The sequence below is a fragment of the Anabrus simplex genome, chromosome 2, assembly GCF_040414725.1.
Source record: "Anabrus simplex isolate iqAnaSimp1 chromosome 2, ASM4041472v1, whole genome shotgun sequence".
Classification (NCBI taxonomy): Eukaryota; Metazoa; Arthropoda; class Insecta; order Orthoptera; family Tettigoniidae; genus Anabrus; species Anabrus simplex.
Window position 1 is genome coordinate 830,988,413 of NC_090266.1, and position 24,992 is coordinate 831,013,404.

Consider the following 24,992-nt stretch of genomic DNA (forward strand, 5'->3'; position numbering starts at 1 on the left):
ACTGCTTTTGCCCAATCTGAAGGTACCTTACCAACACTCCATGCTAATTTTACTACTCTATGAAGCCATTTCATCCCTGCCTTCCCAATATACTTCACCATTTCAGGTCTAATTTCATCTATTCCTGCTGCCTTATGACAATGGAGTTTATTTACCATCCTTTCCAATTCCTCAAGCATAATTTCACCAACATCATTTTCCTCCTCCCCATAAGCTTGGCTGTTCACAACACCACCAGGATGATTTCCTTTTACATTGAAAAGATGTTCAAAATATTCCCTCCACCTCTCCAGTGATTCCCTGGGATCTATTATGAGTTCACCTGAATTACTCAAAACACTGTTCATTTCCTTTTTCCCTCGCTTCCTAAGATTCTTTATTACTGTCCAGAAAGGTTTCCCTGCTGCTTGACCTAGCCTTTCCAGGATGTTACCAAAATTTTTCCATGACTTCTTTTTGGATTCAACAACTATTTGTTTTGCTCTGTTTCTTTCATCTACATACAGATCCCTGTCTGCCTCGGCCCTTGTTTGGAGCCATTTCTGATAAGCCTTCTTTTTACGTTTACAAGCTGCTCTCACTTCATCACTCCACCAAGCTGTTCGCCTTTTCCCATCTTTACACACAGTTGTTCTTAGGCATTCCCTTGCTGTTTCTACTACAGCATCACTGTATGCCACCCATTCACTTTCTATATCCTGAACCTGCTTACTGTCTACTGTTCGAAACTTGTCACTAATCATATCCATGTACTTCTGTCTAATTTCCTCGTCCTGGAGATTTTCTACCCTTATTAGTTTGCAGACAGATTTCACTTTCTCTACCCTAACCTAGAGATACTTAGTTCACTGCAGATCAGATAGTGGTGTGTATCATCGAAAAATCCCCGGAAAACTGATACATTCCTAACAGATTTCCTGAATTCGTAGTCTGTTAAGATATAGTCTATTATGGATCAGGTACCCCTAGCCTCCCACGTGTAGCGGTGAATAGCCTTATGCTTGAAGAATGTATTCGTAACAGCTAAAGCCATACTAGCACAGAAGTCCAGCAAACGCTTCCCATTCCCATTAGCTTCCATATCTTCCCCACACTTACCAATCACCCTTTCGTATCCTTCAGTTCTATTCCCAACTCTCGCATTGCAATCACCCATTAGCACTATTCTATCCTTGCTGTTGACCCTGACCACGATGTCACTCAATGCTTCATAAAACTTGTCAACTTCATCCTCATCTGCACCCTCACATGGTGAATACACGGACACAATTCTAGTCCCAATTCCTCCAACTAACAAATCTTCCCCCATCATTCGCTCATTTACGTGCCTAACAGAAACTATGTTGCATGCAATGGTATTCCTGATAAAGAGCCCTACCCCATACTCTGCCCTTCCCTTTCTAACACCCGTCAAGTACACTTTATAATCTCCTATCTCTTCCTCATTATCTCCCCTTACCCAAATATCACTTACTCCTAGCACATCCAGATGCATCCTTGCTGATTCAGCCAGTTCTACTTTCTTTCTTCCATAAGCCCCATTAATATTGACAGCTCCCCATCCAATTCCATTTCATTCGCCAAGTTGTTTCCAAGGAGTCCCTCGCCTGTCAAATGGGAGTGGGACTCCGTTACTCCCATAGGTCCGAGGCTTGCTTAAAATGTTCTGAGCTCGGTAAATTCATGAAGCAGGATGCTTTAGATACATTTCTAATATAATACAGAACTCCTCTCGTCTGCGTTAGGGCGGGCGTGGTGGAGGTTTCATCGTATATTTCCACCTGTTTTGCGTTTGCCTTTATTATCTCCCATTTGTGTTGTATGTTTGGTAGTGCTTTCTCAAGTTTTTGTATGAGTATTTTTCTGTCAATGCTGTCAAATGCTTTTGCGTAGTTGATGAAAATGGCATACAGTGGGCTGGTTAGTTGGGTTAGTGTGCTGTCTATTTCTTCTATGATTTCTTCGATGGCCTGCAAGGTCAATTTACCTTCCATGAACCCGAACTGACTTGGTGGTACCTCTCTTGCTATTCTTGGTCGTATGAGACGTAGTATGATCTTTGAGAAAAGCTTGACGATATTACACTCTAGTGCTCCCCCTGTATGAAATGGGGTCATTCTTGCTGCCTTTTCCTTTGTATAGCGCGATTACTTGTGCCTGTCTCCATATGCTGGGCATTGTTTTTCTTTTCATGCATTCATTGAATAGTAGGGTCAGTGGACCCCTATGATGTCTATCAGTGCTGTCTTTAGGTGTTCGTAGCGAATTCCATCCGGGCCTGCGAATTTTTTGCCCTTGGAGTCCATTACACATCTCTTCACTTCGTCCGTTGTGATAGGTTGTAATGTGTGTGTATTGGCAAGTCCTTTATTTCAAATTCAATCCGAATAGTTCCTGGAAGTGTTCCGTCCATTGCTGCGGATACTTTAATCTTGGATAGTAAATATCTATGTCCTCACTCGTGATGAAACTCCCTCTCGCCATTTAGAGGCTAGCTATTATCATCGGATGTATGTGAAATTTTAAATACTATTTTCAGAAATTCAGTGAACTGAGAAAGTCATAATACTACAACACTGACCAAAATCAAGCAGTAAAATTGATGATGATGCCTGTTGCTTAAAGGGGCCTAACATCTAGGTCATCGGCCCCTAATGGTACGAAATTAGAAGAAATGCAATGACAATTTAAAAGTACAAAATTCATCCACTGACTAGAATTCAAAACTTGATGAAGAATGAATGGATGAATATGAATTTAAAACAATCAGTGGATCCGTCCCGCAATGACTCTCCTTCCCAGAAACAATATTACTGACCAAGAGACTGCTTCCAAAGCACAATCCTGAATCGATGATGCTTGTAGTCTGAAGGGGTTCAATATCCAGGTCAACTGTCCCTCATAATGGCACTTATCGCTAGGAAAGTAGAACCATGGTATTTCTCAAGTTGCGGTACTAATCAAAAGGTAACGTAAACTCGCGGTGTTCCGAACATTATGGTACTACTCACAAGTATTGTACGTCGTACAGATAACACAGACCTATGGTGTTTCTCACATAATGGCACCACTCTTAGGCATTGCAAACCCATGGTGCACCTCACATAGGTGTACTAATCATAGGGACTCATACTATCCTGTGGTGTTCTTCACATAGTGGGTACAAATCACAGGCAACGCCCAGACCCATGGTGTTTCTCACATAATGGTACAAATCACAGGCAACGTAAGCCTGTGATGTTCCGCATATAGTGGTACTAATCACAGGTAATGGAAACCCACAGGAACAGCTCTGTATTGCTACTAATCACAAACCTATTGTGTACCTAACATAGTGGTACTACTTGTAAGTAAAGGCGACCCATGGTGTTCCCCGCATGATGGTACTAATCGCAAGTAGTTTCATGGTTCCAATTCAATCACCACCTGGTTGCCCTTTACAACAGGCAGGGGATACTGTGGGCGTATTCTTCATCTGCGTCCCCCAACCCACAGGGGGTAGCAGTAAAATTGTTGAATTATGTAATTATATTACTTTCTGCTTAATGAATAACAGGAATTTCACTTTCAAAAACTGGAAATACTATTGTGTCCATCCAAGGAATTGTAAATCGTAGTATGTACGCTTAAACCCTGTTCCTCTGTGGATTGTAACAAAAATTATAACGTGTCAGTTTTCTTTGAATGAATAAATAAATATAAGAAAATAAAACTGACCGTTTATATGGAGCCCAGTATAAATCAAACCAGAATATCTTCAGGTCAGTTGTACAAGGCACTTAATATAGCACTACCATGCTGTGCATTACATTTTGTAAAACTTCAACTGTGTGCCGATATTATAGCACGGTATTAGCCCTACCAAGTTTTCATGTGAAATGTCTCATACTGGGTTTGGAGGTCTGAAGTGTAAAATCAATGCAACACTTTAGACAAAACACTTAAAAATATTATAGCTCAAACAGTAATGCATATACAGGAATGGTATATAGAGTACTATTTTAAAGCACAAGATAGGACTAGGGCTGCTGACCTAATCTGCACGATGCCCTCACAAGATGGCTGCCAAATTTAGGTATATTTTTGGCAGTCAAAAGTCGCTTACCACACGGTGTAGCTTGGCGTGTGGATGTAATGCAGAGATGAGTAAGGAGTAAATTGATTTTTCTTTATATCTACCAGAAAACACCAGAAAATTTAAAATGTGGCTGAAAGTAAAGAAAACTATTGTAGACTTGTAAATGAAAATAGACAAATTCTGCCAAATTTCACAAATATGTCCAAACATAAGACTAATAAGCAGACAAAAGCCCATATAAAATGTATGCTTGAAAAATCCAGGCATAATAAGGGATTGATTAAGACCAAAAGTACATTTGCTGAATAAATGAAACAGTTATAGGAGCATCGCGAACATGAGCCTTCAGTGCTGACCTCTTGTAATAACGAATTAAATGATATTGTAAATCCTACACCTCTTACTTCTCATATCATTCACCACTGTTCAATCAAATTTTGATAATTGCTTAAAATTGTGGAAATGAAAATTTATATGAATAAATAAACTGTAAAATTTTAATTTTTTTAATAATTTCTAAATTCAGAGATATTTCACCAATGTACTGCAGGCTACCACAATTTTTTTAATGCCGTAATGCTGTTTCCCTCGTCCTGTTCCTTGCAAAGTGCTCCTCATAGCAGTAAAAGTTATTACAAGGGAATAGAGATGAATTAGATAATTCATCTGTAGTCACAGACATTTTATCAAAGTTACAGCAGAAAATAGAGACTAAAAGGCTTGGGAAACCAACACTAAACTTCTACAAACAATTGTAATTTTCATAGAATGTTCAATGCTGGTATATTTGAAAATTATGACTGGTTTTGCAGAATGCTCTGTTTTGTTTTCCATCCATTTTGATCTATTTGCTGCCAACAAGGATAGGGGAATGGAATATTTTCTTCAAAATACTGTAGGCGAGTCACTTATCTCGGTTTTGAACAGTCTGTATACCTACCCCTTTGTCCTGTTTCTTAATACCAGGTCGGGGATAAGGAGAGATGAATTTATATGGCAAATTTTTACGGCCAGGTGCCCTTCCCGATGCCAACCTCAGTGGAGGAGCTAATGAAGATGAAATGAATGATGGCGAATTAAACTGGATAAGGAGGTACAAGGAATCGGCTGCGGCCTATATTTAGGAAATATCCTGGCATCTGCCTGGAAGTGAAAACTGAAAACCATAGAAAACCATTCACAGGACAGAACCCACGCGTCTCCCGAATGCAGTTTGGCTCCAAAGCCGTAGCACGTCAATACACACAGCCACTCTGCTGGGTAATTTTTAATAGTAAAATATTTAATGGTTCATGGTGTGGATTACTGTAGTTACGTCCTAGTTCGTGAACTATGCGCAATGGCTAAGTGGCCTAGAATGTGGTCCTGAGTCAGGATACTAGCTGCTATGGAATGGGAGTGGGCACCTCACACATTCTGAATCATGGCCCCCCCTTCTGCTCAGGCGACTACGACTATGCAATCCACTGTGGTCCCTAACCCATTAGAGGAGAGATCCTCATCTGCGCTATGTGTAAATAAGGATAGCATCCTGCTTCACAGAATTTCCACAGAGTACGCTCAGAAAGTTTTAAGCAAGCCTCGGACCTATGGGAATAACATAATCCCGCTCCCATTTGACAGGCGAGGGATTCCCTGGAAACAACTTGGCGAACGAAATGGAATTCAATGGGGAGCTATCAAAATAAACACGTTGACTGCCTGGGCACATACCAAGAAATGTCCCGGTGGCCAAAGCATTTTTTCTTCTATGCATGTAGGCTAGTAAATAATTAGTAAAGGAAAATTTGAAGTGATATTTCACTTAATTGTTCAATGTACGTACGAAATACAATAAAATTCCCAGTACCCCGAGGTACCACTGTGGCCCCACAGAAAAGTTCGCTGCATGGTTTTACCTAGACGGCCACAGTGGTATAGTCTAGCGGTACTAGAAGCTTGCATTGCTTGATAGTACACATTGTAGATAACAGAGCATGCCACGATTTGTTTACTAGTGCAAGGCACTCATTATTTTACAGTACAGTGTGTTTGAAATACTTGAGAGATATTTCGAAGTTATTTTACCCAGTGAACGGAGAGGTTAGTTATAAAAATGAAAGTTTTCTTCTCGCACTCAGAAGTATGAGAATTCTGGTAAGTAGTGTCCATGTCAAACTTATCTACACATTTTGCAACACAAAAAACTCTTCACCAAATTAAATTTGAAATATATTATCCTGGGCAGAGGGAGGGTGTAAGGAATGAAAACATGTTCGAACGGAAATATATTTACTTTCTCTTTACTCCTTGCCAAATGCTCAATGGTAATATAACATGTTGCTATGTTGTCAATGAATGTTGTCAATTTAGAAAATGCAAATACGCTCATGTTTACGCTATATTCACTGCGACAGGCATAGAAATCAGTTCAGGTACGGGTGCAACAATTTGGAAGGAATCAGTGTGGCCTATTGATTGGGTAAGCATAAGCTTGGGGTGAAAATGGGAAATCACAGAAACCATAATCTAGTTTCCCGACAGTAGGATTCAAACCCACATCTTCAAAATCTTGAGCTGGTGAGTTAGCTAACCCGGCACACCTAAGCGCATGGCTAAACTGATTGGACAAATACTTGCATATTGCAAATAAAAGGTTGGATTAACAAAACAAAAAAAAACTATATTTTGGAAACCAAGCACGCCAGGATTTGCTCCGAGGCCATAGTGGTACTCTAGCATAGGGAATTCAACAGCTCAGCGGTCCACCAGCCCGGCAGAGAAATTCATATAGCAACACCTGTCAGCAGTACTTTGTACCGCTGTGGACTCATGAGACACTCACTCAGCGGTACAATGTACCGCTCTGGCAGCCAACGTGTTAATGGGGCTTATGGAAGAAAGTAGAACTGGCTGAGTCAGCAAACAGGATATGTTGAGAGTTAATGATATTTGGGTATGGGGAGATAACAAGGAAAAGATAGGAAATTAAAAAGTGTACTTGACGGGTGTTAAAAAGGGAAGGGCAGAGTGTGGGGTACGACTGTTCATCGGGAATACTATTGCACGCAACTTACTTTCTATTAGGCACGTAAATGAGCGAATGACGTGGGTAGATTTGGTAGTTGAAGGAATTAGGACGAGAATTGCTTCAGTGTATTCACCATGCGAGGGTGCAGATAAGGATGAAATTGACAAGTTTTGAGTGACATCATAGTCAGGGTCAACAGCAAGGAAAGAATAGTGCCAATGGGCAATTTCAATGCACGAGTTTGAAATTAACTGAAAGATATGAAAGGGTGATTGATACATAGGGGGAAGATATGGAAAATAATAGGAATGGGAAGAGTTTGCTGGACTTCATGCTAGTATGAGATTAGCAGTTACAAATATATTCTTCATGCATAAGGCTATTCACCACTACACAAGGGAAGGGAGGACATCAGATCCATAATAGACTATATGATAACCGACTTTGAATTCAGGAAATCTGTCGGCGTTAAGAGGTATTCCGAGGATTTTTTTATGATACAGACCACTATCTGATATGTGGTGAACTAAGTATCTCTAGGCCTAGGATAGGGAAAGTAAAATCTGTCTGTAGATGGATAAGGGTAGAAAATCTCCAGAATGAGAAAATCAAGACAGACGTACATGGATATGATTAGAGAAAAGTTCCAAACAGTAGACAGTAAGAAGGCGTATCAGAAATCGCTCCAAACAAGGACTAATGCAGACAGGGAATTGTATGTAGAAGAAAGAAACCGGGAGAAAAAAAAAATAGTTGCTGAGTCCACGAAGAAGTCATAGGAAGGTTTTGGTAATAACTTGGAAAGGCTAGGTCAAGCAGCAGGGAAACCTTTCTGGATACTAATAAATAATCTTAAGAAGTGAAGGAAAAACTAAATGAATAGTGTTTTGGGTAAATCAGGCAAACTCGTAATAGATCATGGTGAATCGCTGGAGAGGCGGAAGGAATATTTTGAAAATCTTCTCAAAGTAAAAGGATATCTTCCCTGTGCTGTCGCAAACAACCAAGCTCATGGGGAGGAGGACAATGATGTTGGAGAAATTACACTTGATGAAGTGGAAAGTATGGAAAATGAACTCCATTGTCATAAAGCAGCAGGAATAGATGAAATTAGACCTGAAATGGTGAAGTATAATGAGAAGGCAGGGATAAAATGGCTTCATAGAATAATAAGATTAGCATGGAGTGTTAGTAAAATACCTTCAGACTGGACAAAAGCTGTAACTGCACCTATCTATAACCAAGGGAACAGGAAGGACTGCAACAACTATCAAGGTCTCTCACCGATTAGTATACCACGCAAAGTATTCACTGGCATATTGGAAGGAAGGGTGCGATCAGTGGTTGAAAGAAAGTTGGATGAAAACCAGTGTGGTTTCAGACCACAGAGAGGCTCTCAGGATCAGATTTTCACTATGTGGCAGATAACTCAAAAATGCTACAAGAGGAATAGACAGTTATGTTTATGTTTCGTAGATCTAGAGAAGGCATATGACAGAGTACCGAGGGAAAAGATGTTCACCGTACTGGGGGACTAAGGGATTAAGGGTAGATTATTAAAATCAAAGGTATTTATGTTGACAATTGGACTGCAGTGAGAATTGACAGTAAGAGTTCTTGGTTCAGGGTATTTACAAGCATTAGACAAGGCTGTAATCTTTCACCTTCATTGTTCACAGTTTACATGGATCATCTGCTGAACGGTAATAAATGGCAGGGAGGGATTCAGTTAGGTGAAAATGTAATAAACTCTCTGGCCTATGCTGACGACTTGGTCTTAATGGCAGATTGTGCCTAAAGCCTGCAGTCTAATCTTGGAACTAAAAAATAGATGCAATGAGTATGGTATGAAAATTAGCCTTTTTAAGACTAAATTGATGTCACTAGGTAAGAAATCCAAGAGAACTGAATGTCAGATTGCGAATACAAAGCTGGAACAGGTAGATCATTTCAAGTATTTAGGACGTGTGTTCTCTCAGGATGGTAAAATAGTAAAAAAAAATTTAAAAAACTCTTGTCCTCATCCCGAGGTAGTGCAGATCTTTTCAGGCACAACCCCAATGGAGGTGAGCTGCATGTACCATTTTAACCAGATACCACCCCTCCTGCCATTCTTAAATGTCTGGCAGTACCGGGAATCGAACCCGGATTCCCAAGGACGGCAGCTAATAGTGCTAACCGTTACGCTACAGAGGCAGACGGTAATATAGTAAGCAAGATTGATTCAAGGTACAGTAAACCTAATGCAGCGAGCTTGCAGTTGCGATCAACAATAATCTGTAAGAAAGAAGTCAGCTCACAGACTAAACGTTCTTTACATCGGTGTGTTTTCAGACCAACTTTGCTTTATGGGAGCAAAAGGTGGGTGGACTCAGGATATCTTATTGATAAGCTAGAAGTAAACATATCAGATGTAAGATTTTTCAGGCGTTTGCTCTATTAACCAGCGTTTTGTCTTAGGTCTGACACTAGACTCTTCAGAGTGGGATGTGTCAGACCCTACCCACTGACACTGGGGTGCATGCAGGTGAACTCTATCAACTAGTGCTGTGGCCTCTTTAGTTCTATACCTCTTATCTTTAAATCGTTAGTAACCGAGTCTAACCATCGTCATCTTGGTCTATCTCTACTCCTCTTACCCTCCATAACAGAGTCCATTATTCTCCTAGGTAACCTAAACCCCTCCATTCGCCTCACATGACCTCACCACCGAAGCCGATTTATGCGTACAGCTTCATCCATCGAGTTCATTCCTAAATTAGCCTTTATCTCCTCATTCCGAGTACCCTCCTGCCAATGTTCCCACCTGTTTGTCCCAGCAATCATTCTTGCTACTTTCATGTCTGTTACTTCTAACTTATGAATAAGATATCCTGAGTCCACCCAGCTTTCCCTCCCGTAAAGCAAAGTTGGTCTGAAAACAGACCGATGTAAAGATAGTTTCGTCTGGGAGCTGACTTCCTTCTTACAGAATACTGTTAATCGCAACTGTGAGCTCGCTGCAGTAGCTTTACTACACCTTGATTCAATCTCACTTACTATATTACCATTATGGGAGAACACACAACCTAAATACTTGATATTATCGACCTGTTCTAGCTTTGTATCACCAATCTGACATTCAATTCTGTTGAATTTCTTACCTACTGACATCAATTTAGTCTTCGAAAGGCTAATTTTCATACCATACTCTTTGCACCTATTTTCCAGTTCCAAGATATTAGACTGCAGGCTTTCAGCACAATCTGCCATTAAGACTAAGTTGCCAGCATAGGCCAGACTGCTTACTAAATTTCCACCTAACTGAATCCCTCTTCGCCACTTTATACTTTTCAGCAGATGATCCATGTAAACTACGAACAGCAAAGGTGAAATATTACAGCCTTGTCTAACCCCTGCAAGTACCCTGAACCAAGAAATCATTATGCCATCAATTCTCACTGAACCCCAATTGTCAACATACAGGCCTTTGATTGATTTTAATAATCAATCCTTAATTCCATAGTCCCCCGGTACGGTGAACATCTTTTCCCTCGGTACCCTGTCATATGCTTTCTATAGATCTACGAAACAAACACAACTGTCTATTCCTCTCGTAGCATTTTTCAATTACCTAGCGCATACTGAAAATCTGATCCTGACAGCCTCTCTTATCTGAAACCACACTGGTTATCATCCAACTTCCTCTCAAGGACTAATCGCTCCCTCTCTTCCAAGATGCCAGTGAAAACTTTGTTTCGTATACTAATCAATGAGGTACCTCAATAGTTGTTGCAATCCTCTTCTGTTCCCTTGCTTATAGATAGGTGCAATTACTGCTTTTGTCCAATCTGAAGGTACCTTACCAACACTCCATGCTAATCTTACTACTCTATGAAGCCATTTCATCCGTGCCTTCCCAATATACTTCACCCTTTCAGGTCTAATTTCATCTATTCCTGCTGCTTTATGACAATGGACTTTATTTACCATCCTTTCCACTTCCTCAATCGTAATTTCACCAACACCATTTTCCTCCTTCCCATGAGCTTGGCTATTCACAACACCACCAGGAAGATTTCCTTTTACGTTGAGAAGATTTTTAAAATATTCCCTCCACCTCTCCAGTGATTCCCTGGGATCTATTATGAGTTCACCTGAATTACTCAAAACACTGTTCATTTCCTTTTTCCCTCCCTTCCTAAGATTCTTTATTACTGTCCAGAAATGTTTCCCTGCTGCTTGACCTAGCCTTTCCAGGTTATTACCAAAATCTTCCCAAGACTTCTTTCTGGAATCAACAACAATTTTTTCGCTCTGTTTCTTTCATCTGTGTACAAATCCCTGTCTGCCTCGGGCCTTGTTTGGAACCATTTCTGATAAGCCTTCCTTTTACGTTTACAAGCTGCTCTCAATTCATCATTCCACCAAGATGTTCGCCTTTTCCCGTCTTTACACACAGCTGTTCATAGGCATTCAAATGCTGCTTCTACTACATCATGTATGTCACCTGTTCTCTTTCTATATCCTGAACTTGCTTACTGTCCACTGTTCGGAACTTCTCACCAATCATAGTGATGTACTTCTGTCTAATTTCCTCGTCCTGGAGATTTTCTACCCTTATTAGTTTGCAGACAGATTTCACTTTCTCTACCCTAGGCCTAGAGATACTTAGTTCACTGCAGATCAGATAGTTGTCTGTATCATCGAAAAATTCCCGTAAAATTTGTACATTCCGAACAGATTTCCTGAATTTGAAGTCGGTTAAGATATAGTCTATTATGGATCTGGTACCCCTAGCCTCCCAGGTGTAGCAGTAAACAGCCTTATGCTTGAAGAATGTATTCATAACTGCTATACGCATACTAGCGTAGAAGTCCAGCAAACACTTTCCAATCCCATTAGCTTCCATATCTTCCCCATATTTACCAATCACCCTTTCATATCCTTCAGTTCTATTTCCAACTCTTGCATTGATATTGCCCATTAACACTATTCTTTCCTTGCTGTTGACCCTGACCACGATGTCACTCAATGCTTCATAAAACTTGTCAACTTCATCCTCATCTGCACCCTCACATGGTGAATTCACTGAGACAATTCTTGTCCTAATTCCTCCAACTGCCAAATCTACCCACATAATTCGCTCGTTTACGTGCCTAACAGAAACTATGTTGCATGCAATGTTATTCCTGATAAACAGTCCTACCCCATACTCTGCCCTTCCCTTTCTAACACCCGTCAAGTACACTTCATAATCTCCTATCTCTTCCTCGTTATCTCCCGTTACCCGAATATCACTTACTCCTAGCACATCCAGATGCATCCTCTTAGCTGACTCAGTTCTACTTACTTTCTTCCATAAGCCCCATTAATATTGATAGCTCCCCATCGAATTCCATTTTGTTTGCCAAGTTGTTTCCAAGGAGTCCCTCGCCTGTCAAATGGAAGTGGGACTCCGTTACTCCCATAGGTCCGAGGCTTGCTTAAAATGTTCTGAGCTCTGTAAATTCATGAAGCAGGATACTACCCTACTTACACATAGTCCAAGTGAGGATGTCTCTCTAACGGGTTATGGATCACCAGTGGATTGTATAGTCCTAGCCGCCTGAGCACAAGGAGGACCATGACTCAATATGTCCGAGATGCCCACTCCCATTCCATAGCAACTGGCATCCTGACTCTCAGGACCACATACTAGGCCACTCAGCCGTTGCCCATGGTTCACGAACTAGGACGTGACTACAGTAACCCACACCATGAACCAGGTAAATATCCAAAAAATACAGGTGCAATAAAACTGCGTTCTTCCTACTTGTTTTAACTTGTACTGACTCAGGCAGGTCTTATAACGACGATGGGATAGGACAGGGCTAGAACAGGGAAGGAAGAAACCATGGCCTTAAGCAAGGTACAGCCAACATTTGCCTGGTGTGAAAATATTATGGAAAATTATCTTCAGAATTGCTGACAGGGTTTCGATCCCACTATCTCCCAAATCAAAACTACCAGCCACGTGATCCAAACTGCGTAGCCAACTCGCTCTGTTGCAATAAAACTGATGCAAGTCACCGAATTCCAGAATGCTAAAAAAAACACTGAAGAAATCTCACTCAGGTGAGTGTTTTTACAAAGCAGCAATGCCAAGACAATTTACTGCTGCACGGAATACAATTACCACTGAATGCAGTGCTCTACTTGTAGTATACTGCTTGGAGTAAAATTAAAAAGATTGGTCATAAACGTAATATTTTTCTCTCCAATCTTTTTTATTACATTCTTTTGAAAAGTAAGGTGGTTAAAATAGTATTCAAACCATTCAGATCATAATGGTAACAAGGCAAGGGTCTTTTATTCTATGTTCAAATTTGTTCAAATAGCAGATTTCATCAAATGTAGCAGAAGGAAGAAATATCTTACCCAAGTGTAATCAATACTGCAAAATGTACAAGAGTTTTAATCTGTAATGTAACCAGTCCTTGTTCATGTCCTTCAGTCAAGGTGTTAGATAAATTATTTTTATCATTTTCTTATAACTGACCTGTAATGAAATTCTGCAATAACTTGGTCACAAAAGAGTACAATTATTGTAGTATATGCCTAAATAAATTCATAACTAGCAAAAATAGGCTTGATTTTTGGGCAACTAACATTCAACATTCATTTCCGATATTTCTCCTTCTCAAAATCTCCCAAAGGAATATAATACAATATATGTCAACAGGCCATTGAACAAGGTAAATAACATTTCCCATAAAGTAGCTCATTCTGTACCGAATCAATACCTAACGGTTTTCATTTTACTTCATAGCTCTCTGAAATGCTGTTACATAGCCAATGTTATGTTATTTGATGATGCAAATGCATATTTGGCCAATTATGAGAAATATACCACTTGGAAGAATTTGGTGCAAAGGAATTAAAAAACGCACACGAGACATATTTACAGATTAACCAAAGTTACATCATACCTAATGTTGCAAAGTGATAAGACTACTCAAACAATCCACAAGGAGTAAATTCACAGTATCATATATCTTTGATGATGATGATGATTATTGTAGCTTAAAGGGGCTTGACATCTAGGTCATCGGCCCCTAATTGTAAGAGATGGATAGAAACGGAATGATTATTAGCATTTAAAATTTACCGACTGACTAGATTTTAAAAGATGAAGAAAATGATCATGAATTTAAAATAATCAGTGGATCTAATTCACAATGCCTTATTTTCTTATATAATGATTTAAAATTATATTAAAATAAAATAAAGCAATGTCTTTGAAATGAAATCATACATTTCATCAAAGTAAAAAAAACACATTAATATATATTAAGAGAGAATAAAACAAGTCAACAGAAAAAAAAATGAAGTTGATAATAATATAAGAGTTAAAAATAAAGAACTCGCTTTCAAATACAATAAAACAAGGAAGTATCCCTCATAAAACGGATGACGAGGTCTGCTGAACGCTCGTCATCTATGAAAATGAGGGAGATGGTACTCGAAAGTTTGAGACTACAGTGCGGATCGGCCAGGTCCACGCACTCCATAAGGATGTATACTACTGTCTGATGACCACCGCAAGTACACACCAGGGAGAAGGGTTTCTCCCTTCAGTAAGTAGGAGCTAGTCGCTATACCACGACCGATCTAAAGACACCATTGCTTCCCTCCGAGAAACCTGGAGGAAAGTCTTCCATACCTTCTTAGTTCCTTTAATCGTTCTCAGCTCATCTGAAACAGGGGTGGCCTGCCACTCCAGCTTCCAATGGGACATTACCAAATGCCTCAGCTGAGAACGAATATCACTGGCTGGAACCTTGTAAGGCAAGGGGGGCAGTGTGACCGCCTCCGTGGCAGTCCTATCAGCTAACTTGTTTCCCGTTACACCCATGTGGCTTGGGGCCACAAAAAATATGGTTCTGGTGCTAGCACTCCAACACTCAGCCAACAGGTCTTGGATCTGCTGCACCAGAGGATGCCGTAGGGAACATGCAACAATAGATTGTAATGAGCTAAAGGAGTTGGTACACGGCAAAATGTGCTAGCGTTTGGACAGCACATACTGCACAGCTTCAAGGATAGCATAGAGCTCTGCCTTATACACGCCACAGGCTTCCGGAAGAGGAAAAGCAAACCACTCATTATCAACAACAAATGAACAGCCTACCTTCGCTTCTGCCCTCAAACCACACGTGTAAATAACTACTGAACCTGGATACCGGTCAACAATGGACAGGAAGAGCAGATCCAGGATAATTTCAGGTCGTCGAATTAACCACAGAGGTACTTTACATGGTCGTCTAACAAGACATGGAAGTGAAGGTATATGAAACGATCTGTAAATGATATCCAAGCATACACCAACCGGCTGTGTTGTTTGTGGATAAGCCGCATACCACCTATTGATAGCATTATCGAATACACAGGGATAGCTTGTGTGAAGTGGTATCTGTCGCAAATTTGCAGCATAGGACAATAGTATTTGTGGGCATCTCAGGTGTAAAGGTGGCACACCAGATTCAGCAAGCAGGCTAGCAATGGGGCTTGTACACAATGTTCCTGTTACCAACCCAAGTCTGCTATGGTGGATGCTATTCAGTTTCAAAAGGAGGCTTTGCCTTGCTGATCCATGTCGTATAGCCATGGTCCGATCTGGATAAAATACGTGCCTTGTAAAAGCGTAGGAGCACCGTGCGGCCTGCCCCCGTGTAGTGCCGCGAAGAAAATTCAAAATATTCAGTTTCTTAGCACATTTCATTTTTAACTGATACACATGTGGCTCCCATGATAATTTACTATCCAAAAGGATCCCAAGAAATCAGTATGTGTCAACTACAAGAAAAGTGGCCCCCCCCCAGGATACGGGTGAAGAGTGTGCTTCTGGCAGAAGTGAACAACAGAGGTCTTTGCAGTTGAAAACCAAAAGTCCACTGTTCCACTTTCCTAATAGCTTGTTGTAATTGTCATTCTGCAAACTGCCATATTTTGTGACCTATAATGCAAAGCAAAATCATCCACCTACAGCAATGGTATTACTGCTGAACCAGCAGCAGTGACAAAACACAGTTGTCATAAGAAATAATTTTCTATGTGATCCATACTGATGAACAATTACAATTTTAAATAAGTGGATCATCTTTTTATTTTGAATTGTAATACAGTTTATGGCAATTGCGAACGGAGTGACACTGGGAACCCATCCCTGTCAGACTCAGTTTTCCTGAACACGATATTGCACATACACCCTCCCTACTTGGACAAGGAATAGATGGAGGGATAAAAATTTTGCAATAAAAACCAGCAAGTTACCTCTGAATTTCTGCCGATGCAGGACTGAAAGGATGCCACATCACTATGTGGCACCACAGGCCTTTTCTGAATGTAAGAAAACAGCCATCAAATGACGTTTTCGTAGAAACAAGTCATGGACAGAACTATCCAGGCACACCAAGCGGTCGGTGGTGGAGCGGGCAGCTTGAAAACCACATTGGTACTTGGATAAAAGTCCTCTTTTCTCCAAACACCACATAAGTCGACAATTCACCATCCTCTCAAATAGTTTACACAGACAAATAGGTCTGTAACTTCCTGTATACTTAGGATCTTTGTGAGGCTTGTGGAGAGGAATTATTATTCCCTTTCACGAATGTGATAGAAACTCATCCTCTATCCAGATTCAGTTGAACAGCCCAAAAATATATAAGAGGCCATCCTCGCTGAGGTGTTTCAACATCTGGTTATGGACATTATCTGGTCCAGGAGCCATATCCAAGTGAAATACCAAGGCACTGCAGAGTTCCCAATCCGTAAATGGCACATTATAGTCTTCTGAAGCTAGAGTGGCAAAACAAAGAGGACAACGTTCTGTCTCCTGCTTCAGAGCCAGGAAATCAGGAAGGTAATTCCCAGAACCAGACACTTCTGCAAAGTGACTTGCTAGATCATTGACAACCGTGGGTGGATTAGTGTTAATACTGCCTGCAATGGAAATTTCCAGTACCGAGGACAGTCCTTGTACACCTGAAATGTGTCTAAGTTTAGTTCACACTTGAGATGAATGTGTATGTGATGTTATGGAGAACACATATCTTCCCCATGAAGCTTTCTTACTCTGTCAAATAAGAACTCATGCCTTAGCAGAAAGATTTTTAAATGTTACTAAGCTGGCCACAGCAGACTGCCTGGGATAAAGTTTATGAGCACGATGTTGTTCTTTTATAGCTGCTGCAATTGCGTTGTTCTGCCAAGGAACAAGTTTTCATCGAGGTGTGCCAGAAAAAGATGGAATGGACTCCTCAACAGCAGCAAGAATAACTTGTATGATAAAAGTTATAATGTCTTCTTCACTCCGGCTATTCACATAGTAAAAGCAGCTGGTGATGTGAACTTTGTCAATTAGCACGTTTAAGAATCCACCCGGGAGGAGCCTGAATGGATTCCTATTTCAACAAAATAAGAATAATGGGGAAATGGTGACTGGAACAGAGGTGTACATCCCACCAAAGCAGGGAACAAGCGCATGGCTGCACAGACTAACGTCAATGCAGGAGAAAGTGCCGTGAGCTACACTATAATGTGTTGGTTCCCCTGTATTCAAAACACACAGATCCAGTTCTCCTATTAACTGTTCCAACACCTTTCCTCTGGGGCAAGACATTTCAGAGCCCCATAAAGGCTGATGGGTGTTAAAACCACCCAATAAAAGGAAAGGAGGGGGGAGCTGATCTATAAGGTCAATTACATCATTGATATTAAGGGGCTGGCCTGGTGGGAAATAAACATTTCAAACTGTAGTTACAACAGGTAATGAAACATGTACCGCTACTGCCTTCAGCTGTGTTGGAACCGCTTCACTATAGATGTCAGAACGAGTGAAAATACCAATGCCACGGGTAGGCATAATCCTGTTCCATTGAGTACAGTCAACAATTTCTCAGGCCCATACAATGACCTGGTCTGAGATTAGTTTCTTGAACACAGACTAGACTAGCCACGAACTGACTGATTAGCTGGCACAGTTCAGTTCGATGTCTGTTGTAACAGTTACAATTCCAGTGTAACGGCGACATAGTGTGGCCATTTTTAGGAGTTCTAGGTTATAAGCGGCGAGACTCCCTTTAACCTACACTAACATCTCCATCCAAAAATGAAGATAGATGTACAACTTGAGTTTTTAGATGCTTTTCGGAGCAGAGTTTCCTCCTACGAGGGGAGCACGCAGATTTTACAGCAGATGGATCTGCTGGTGCTGATACATACCCTCTGGATTGAGAGCATTTTTTTTCCCATTTGCAGGAGGGGTGAGGGAGTCCCTGGTAAGGGTGTCCTTTTTCCCGGCTTCTTTCCTTGGTTAGATGGGCTGGGAGATGGATTCCCAGCCCCAGCTGACGATGCCACCTCTGCCAGCTTGGGCTTTGCCGACCTCTTGGGGGACGGATACTCTGTCTTCTCCCCCTGCTCTGCTGGACTGGGTTTCCTAGCCAGTACAAGCTTATTTGGATGGATTTAACCAGCTTGAAATCATGCCCATCAGTACTGGTAGCAACCAGGAACCTAGGAAAGCTGGATCCCACACTTCCACGCTGCGCTTGTTCCAAGGGTGTTTATCCCCGAGGGAACACCCCGGGCAGACCTGAGACGTTTGTTTCCAGCCATGCCCGGAAACATCCTTCCCACATGCCACCCAATCCGATCAGGGGCCTCTCTAGCCAAACCAAGCACCCAAAGCAATACCCACCTGGTCGTAGCAGGCACTGCTTGGGGTGTGATGCCTAATACGGGCTGACTGATGTAACGAGCACCATTACAGTCACCATTTTGGCAGGCCCTTGGCCTGGTACGCGCCTGGGTAAATCATATGACCTTCATCCAACAGCATGCCAACAGAAACGCATCTCCAGTCAGTTGTGGCGAGGGGTGGAGAGCCAGCAACATCTCAGTCAGGAAATAAGTAAGACAGACACTGTCATCTCTTCTCTCCCTGCATGGCCAAGGGTCTTCCCTAGTGTAGCTGGTATAGGACTCCCTTCCTCCAATCACCCACAATAGCATATACAGAGTTATAATTATAGATTTTTTTTAAATTAATAATAATATGTCCTTCTGGCATTCAGCTGTGCGGGGACCTGCGTTGTCAGGCAGATACTACTGCTGAGTACATGGAGCTCCCACCCGATTGGAATGAGTATAATGTCTGGGCTTTCAAGTGTAATCGCACACATAACACGCCCCTCCCCAGGCAGTACGCACAACAAATTGTGATTCAGTCTAAAACTAAACCTCAAGAAAAAATAAAAAAGGCCCCTATTACCACATGACCCATTTAGTTGCCTCCTACGACAGGCAGGGATTACCCATGAATGTAATCACCCCTTCCCATCCATAGGAGGTACAACACATGATACCAAAGCCACAATCCATTTCCACGCCTAAGTTGCCCCTTTTAGTCTCAACTTACGACAGGCAGGGGATAACGTGGATATATACTTCATCTGCGTCCCCCACTCACAGAGGGTTGATATATCTTTATTAAAACAATTTTGATGGAGGATTCCCATAATTACTAATTCAAGAATGCTCAAATGGAACAATCCTGCGTCATAGGCCTCTGGCATGTTTAAAACTGCAGGACAAAAAAAAAAAAACCGATACTGTAGCATCTCTTTAAATCTATAGCTCTTGAAAGGATACTGAATATTATTTTTAACATATTAATATCAAATGTATCCTTCATTTAATGCCTAACAATTCACACTTATAATGGCAGTCAACACTGAAACCACATGATTGAACATAAACTTCTTACAATAGAATAAAAACTATGCTGTTGTTCTAAACTATGACTAAAGATCAAACTGCAGCATATGCTTGTTGACTAGTTCATCTAATCACAAGGAATCAATGTTAATTTGTACTTAATTTCCTTAAAAATTTCTGAATTTCACAATATTATGTTTTCATTCTTAACTAAGGTGTGATATACAAATTAAAATACAGTTAACACTTTCTTCACACATTACATAATGGACATCAGAACTGAAGAATAAAATTTTGAGTCTGACATCAATTATTGTTGAAATGTAAATCCCAGCAAGTTGGCTGCATGGTTCGGGCCTTGTAGCTATTAGCCTGCATTCAGAAATGGTAGATTTGAGCCCCACTACTAGCAGCCCTGAAAATGGTTTTCCATGGTTTCCCATTATCACATCACCTTAACTATAGTCCGCGCACTTTTTAGCGATATTTCTTTGTGCGGGGCGGAGGAGTAAGGAGGGAGCTCTCCCGGTTCTGGTAATACTGCCAACTTAATGAAAATGAAATCTGAATTGAATCGATAATACGATCGATCAATACGAATTTTCTAATCTTTTATTATCTTAAGCCAACAACTGTGTCATACACACATTGCATAACATTATATAACATTTCTCGATGCGAATTTTGTTCCTAGCATGATTCTGTAGTTTGGCTTTGCTGTGTAAACAACAACAGTACAAGAATGTAAAGTGTACGCCAGATGTCGCACAGCGATGCATAAGGGATTCATAGTTTGTGTTTCAAAGGTTGCCAATATGAATCTTGAAGATACCCGAGGTCGACCGATTCAGCACTAGGGTGTCCATGTATCGCTAAAAGGTGCGCGTACTGTAAGGCCCTGATCACTTCCTTCTCAGCCCTAGCCCTTTCTTATCCCATCATTGCCAAAAATATGGCTGAGTTGGTGCAATGTTAAACCAATTGCAAATAAGTAAAGATATCCTGTAACACAAGCACTGATCATCATCATCCTCATTATCAAGTTCTTTAGCCTGGATAACTGCATCTATTTTTTGCAGTATACCATCAAACAAAAGGATGATACCCGTGAAAGAACGAAGCAGTCCCCCAAAATGCTCAAAGTCACATAATTGAATCCTGCCACTGTTACTTGGTATTTCAAAGTGCGAGAGACCTATATTAAACAAGTTACTGGCACATTAAAAAGAAACCGGTAAAGGATGAAATTCCAAACTCCTGACATCTCTGAACTGATAGTAGCTTAAAGTATATACTGTGATTTTCATTCTTTGGTCAGCCGGTGAGCACGCGGGACCTGCCACAATTGACTCGTCGCTCCCTGTTCCGTTGCATAGTAACAATCACAGCAATTCCCTCATTTTCTCAGTTGTGCTTTGGGCTTAGAAAGTTTACGAAGTGTCAGTCTGTCACTCCAACTGTTGCCAAGTTATGAAGTGTTAGTTCAGGTTATAATTTTCATACTCGTAATGCCTCTACATGTGTATACGGTATAGGAAATGGTAGGTAGGTAGGTAGGTAGGTAGGTAGGTAGGTAGGTAGGTATGTATGTATGTATGTATGTATGATAGTTATATGAAAACAGTTTTGCAGGGAACAATTTCCAGAATCTCAAACAAATTGTGAGAACAGGTTCATTACTGAATAAGAAGCGAAGGGTATAAAAAGCGTGCTTAGTGAGAAGAAAGTAAATGAAATTGCAGAGAAATTAGAACGTACATCCACAAAATCCCTACAACAATTTGGACAAGAAACCAGGGTTTCGAAGAGCTCAGCATGGCGAGCTATGAAACATATCAGGAGAGAAATAGCCTCAATTATGGAAGATGAAGTAATGTGTGTAAATCAGTTCCCTAACACTATGTCAAAAATGTGTGGATATAGAACATTTCTAACATCTCCCATCATCAAGTACGAGCTCATTTTCATAATTTTAATTGTTATGTCATGTTACACATGGACAAAGTGAAGGACGAGCCATGTTTATTGCTACAGCCAAGCAGCAAGGAATGATAAGTCAACAACAGGCAGGCAACGTGCACCCACGAGCCAATCGATGAGAAAAACACACTATATAACCTTGAAATTTTCCAGTCGGTCAAAACTAATAGAAGATGAAGAAAACACTACAAAATACTTGCAAAAGAAAACCTTTTTGTTAACGACAAAATGTCTGGAAAGAATACATTTTCTGCAACAAATTTATCTTTGGCCTTTATTATTATTATTATTATTATTATCATTATCATCATCATCATCATCATCATCGAGATACACTCATACCCTACCAGCCATCATGAATGTGACAGTTTACCAATATTTAAACGTCCTACACATGTTCCAGACCAATTCACAAGCTTGCTGGAAAGCCCTCTTTATTAAAGACTTAAGTTTGCTCTGCCTTAATGAACTCTGCAACAGCCACAATGTTGTTAAGTATACAAAGCATGAGAGATGTATTATAGACCACAGTACATACAGAAGTGTATTGCATTCCTTTCCACAAACGGTGTGCCTTATTAAATGTGATTTACTTAATTTTTATTTGGAGTTTCACATGTAATTGTGTTGAAATAGACTTATTGTTCTTTTGCAGAACAAGAACAGAATGTGTGAGGAGAGAGATTATGCAGCATACTCCAACAAAATACATCTACTGCATTAAGCATCAAGTTTCAAATAATTTGTGAATAGGACATCATTTATTCACAGCGTTAAGTGATTAGTAACTGGAGATGTTTTTATGATAATCATAAATTTTCCTCACAGTTTCAGTTTTTTAATAACTTCCACAAAGCAATAAAACCAATAGGAACAAAATACAGATACAGTACCTGAGGCATACATGTAAGGAAAAAATCTTAGAACACCTGAAAAACCTGTAAAGTCTATGGGCTAACAGGTAAAATAACATAACCTTACGCTGCAAGTGATCATTTCAAAGAACAGAATCCAATGAGGTCACAAACAGTGAGGGTCCGATGTACTTGATTCAAGGCTTCCAGAATGAACTCGAGAAGGCACAACGGTCTATAATGCAAATCATGATTGCCTTATCACAAATATAACCACGTTATTCGCCAGTAAGGTTCTGTTTATTTGAAAAGCAAGAATGCATTCCCTGTCAGCTGTCACACCATGCAATAACTAAATTGAATACACTTACAGGACTCAAAATTCCCACTTCAACAGCCTCCTTAATTTATTTTCAATCTCTAGCTTTCCAAAGCACCCGCCTATTTCATATTAGCACTCAAATTATTTACACAATGTAAGTGATGATCCTGTAAAATGCGTCTCAAGAAATACACACGGAATTTCGTTGGTTACGCTAGAGAGTAGTATTCTGAATTAGCTAAAAGTTCAAGAGGATCGAACAAATTACTAATCCCGATGGATAGTTAAGAGATAAATATTAATAAACACCACTAAATAACTCTCCGTCTGAAAGGCGGCATTCCTTTTAAAAATGGCAGGATGATGATCACAGTGACGTAAGGAAACATGTGTTAATGTTTTGACATTCGCCCATCAATAAAGTCAACACTGTAAACTGCATTGTATTGCATAATACAAAGAAGGATTTTTCAAAATGATTAATTAAAATGAATTCCTTCCAAACACTTAACCATTTCAATACTACTAGCACCGCTACTATAAAACACATATACCAGCGCATCGAAAAACATTAGCGTGAGCTCCATAATAAACTCTGACATCGACCATTACACACACTAATTCCCACAACGAAAGAGGTATTTCATAAACAAACAAAGTTCCTATTTGTTTACACATACAAAATCAATCTAGATCCAGAGTATAAAATACATACTCGGCATTGGGCATTGCCAGATTCTGAGAAGACTATTTGAAGAAAAAAACATGCATAACACCTTTAAAGTGAAAATTAGAAGTGACCGTCAACCTAGTACTGCTCGATACCATCTAGATTGTATACGATGCCTGAAAACAACCATGTGGCGATAAAAAAAAAAAAAAAAAAATGTAACTTTGCACCTGACGTTAGGAGGCAACGTTTATGCAGGAATTCATTCCGTCAGCTGTCACACCATGCGTTAATTTAATTTAGTACACTTACAGGGCTCAAAATTCCCACTTCAACAGCCTCTTCGTTTTATTTTCTAGATTCCCAGCGATTGTACCGAACAATGAAGAAAACAGACAGTTCACATACGTATGTCAAGCCGCTACCTTCACACTTCTTCACCACCGACTCTTCTCTGCACCTCACCGTACTACTCCGCCTTTCAATCTCCCACAGCTCTCACGTTCAACGCTTTCATATAGCCAGGGACTTCGCTGAACAATGTGATTGGCTTTCCACGGCCAACTTGTTCCCTCGCCGGTTAGCTTCCGCGACGCAACAAGTTGGCCGTGGGTTTTCGCTCATAGTTCACATGCGAGTTACTAGATGGCATCTCCTTAAAAACAGGTACCAAGGTCTGTCTAGGGAGGTCAAGTCACGAATGCTGCTTATGGAGCCGCCATTATGGGTCTTTAAGCGAGCGTAACCAAAGGCAAGTGTATTCGAATTTAGAGGATTTCGGTGCCGTACATTGAAAGGAAAACAAAATACCAACTATTTTTCATAAAGATTTTAACTGGCCATCTACTGGTTATGTATATATAACTGTATAGCACTTAAATGATATGAATACATTCACAGCTATTTGTATAGGAAGATAATTAACAGAGCCTGTTTTTTTTTAATTTTCTTTTTTGAGAAACAAGAATCAATAGAAAAGCTCATGTCCTACTCTTTTACACAACTTAGTCTTACTGTGTTTCTTATTAATATCACCTGTCAAATACGTAATCTTATTGACAGAAACATAGAAATCTGTACAGTACCTGTGACCTGTGTCATATTATGATTACCGGTACATGAAATACTGAAACTGAAGTACTGTACTTAAAGTACTAAAAGACAGTTGTAAAAAATTACCTTCAGCATTTTCTTTATTAAGAAAGTAATTACTGATACTACGTTTCTAAGAGGTTACCCCAGTATGTTGACAAACACTGAATGTCTCTTGAGTTGAGTGCATTAAATTATGTATGGTAACTGTTGTTATCCATTCATGTGGTATTTCTTTGGGTTCT

At 40.3% G+C, this 24,992-nt stretch overlaps 1 protein-coding gene across 5 annotated transcripts in view; it reads right to left on the reverse strand.

Moving 5' to 3' along the window:
• The window catches only part of LOC136864494 (uncharacterized), a 46,869-nt gene extending 22,716 nt beyond the window's left edge, over nt 1-24,153 (reverse strand). For 3 of the 5 annotated variants that reach the window (XR_010859318.2, XM_067141536.2, XM_067141532.2), the window contains exon 1: nt 23,968-24,151. The gene's annotated coding sequence lies outside the window, so the exon portion shown is untranslated. Of the gene's footprint in view, nt 1-23,034; nt 23,297-23,967 lie in introns of those variants that run through there. The other 2 variants (XM_067141535.2, XM_067141534.2) reach the window with 2 other exon arrangements.
• Nucleotides 24,154-24,992: the final 839 nt, after the last annotated feature.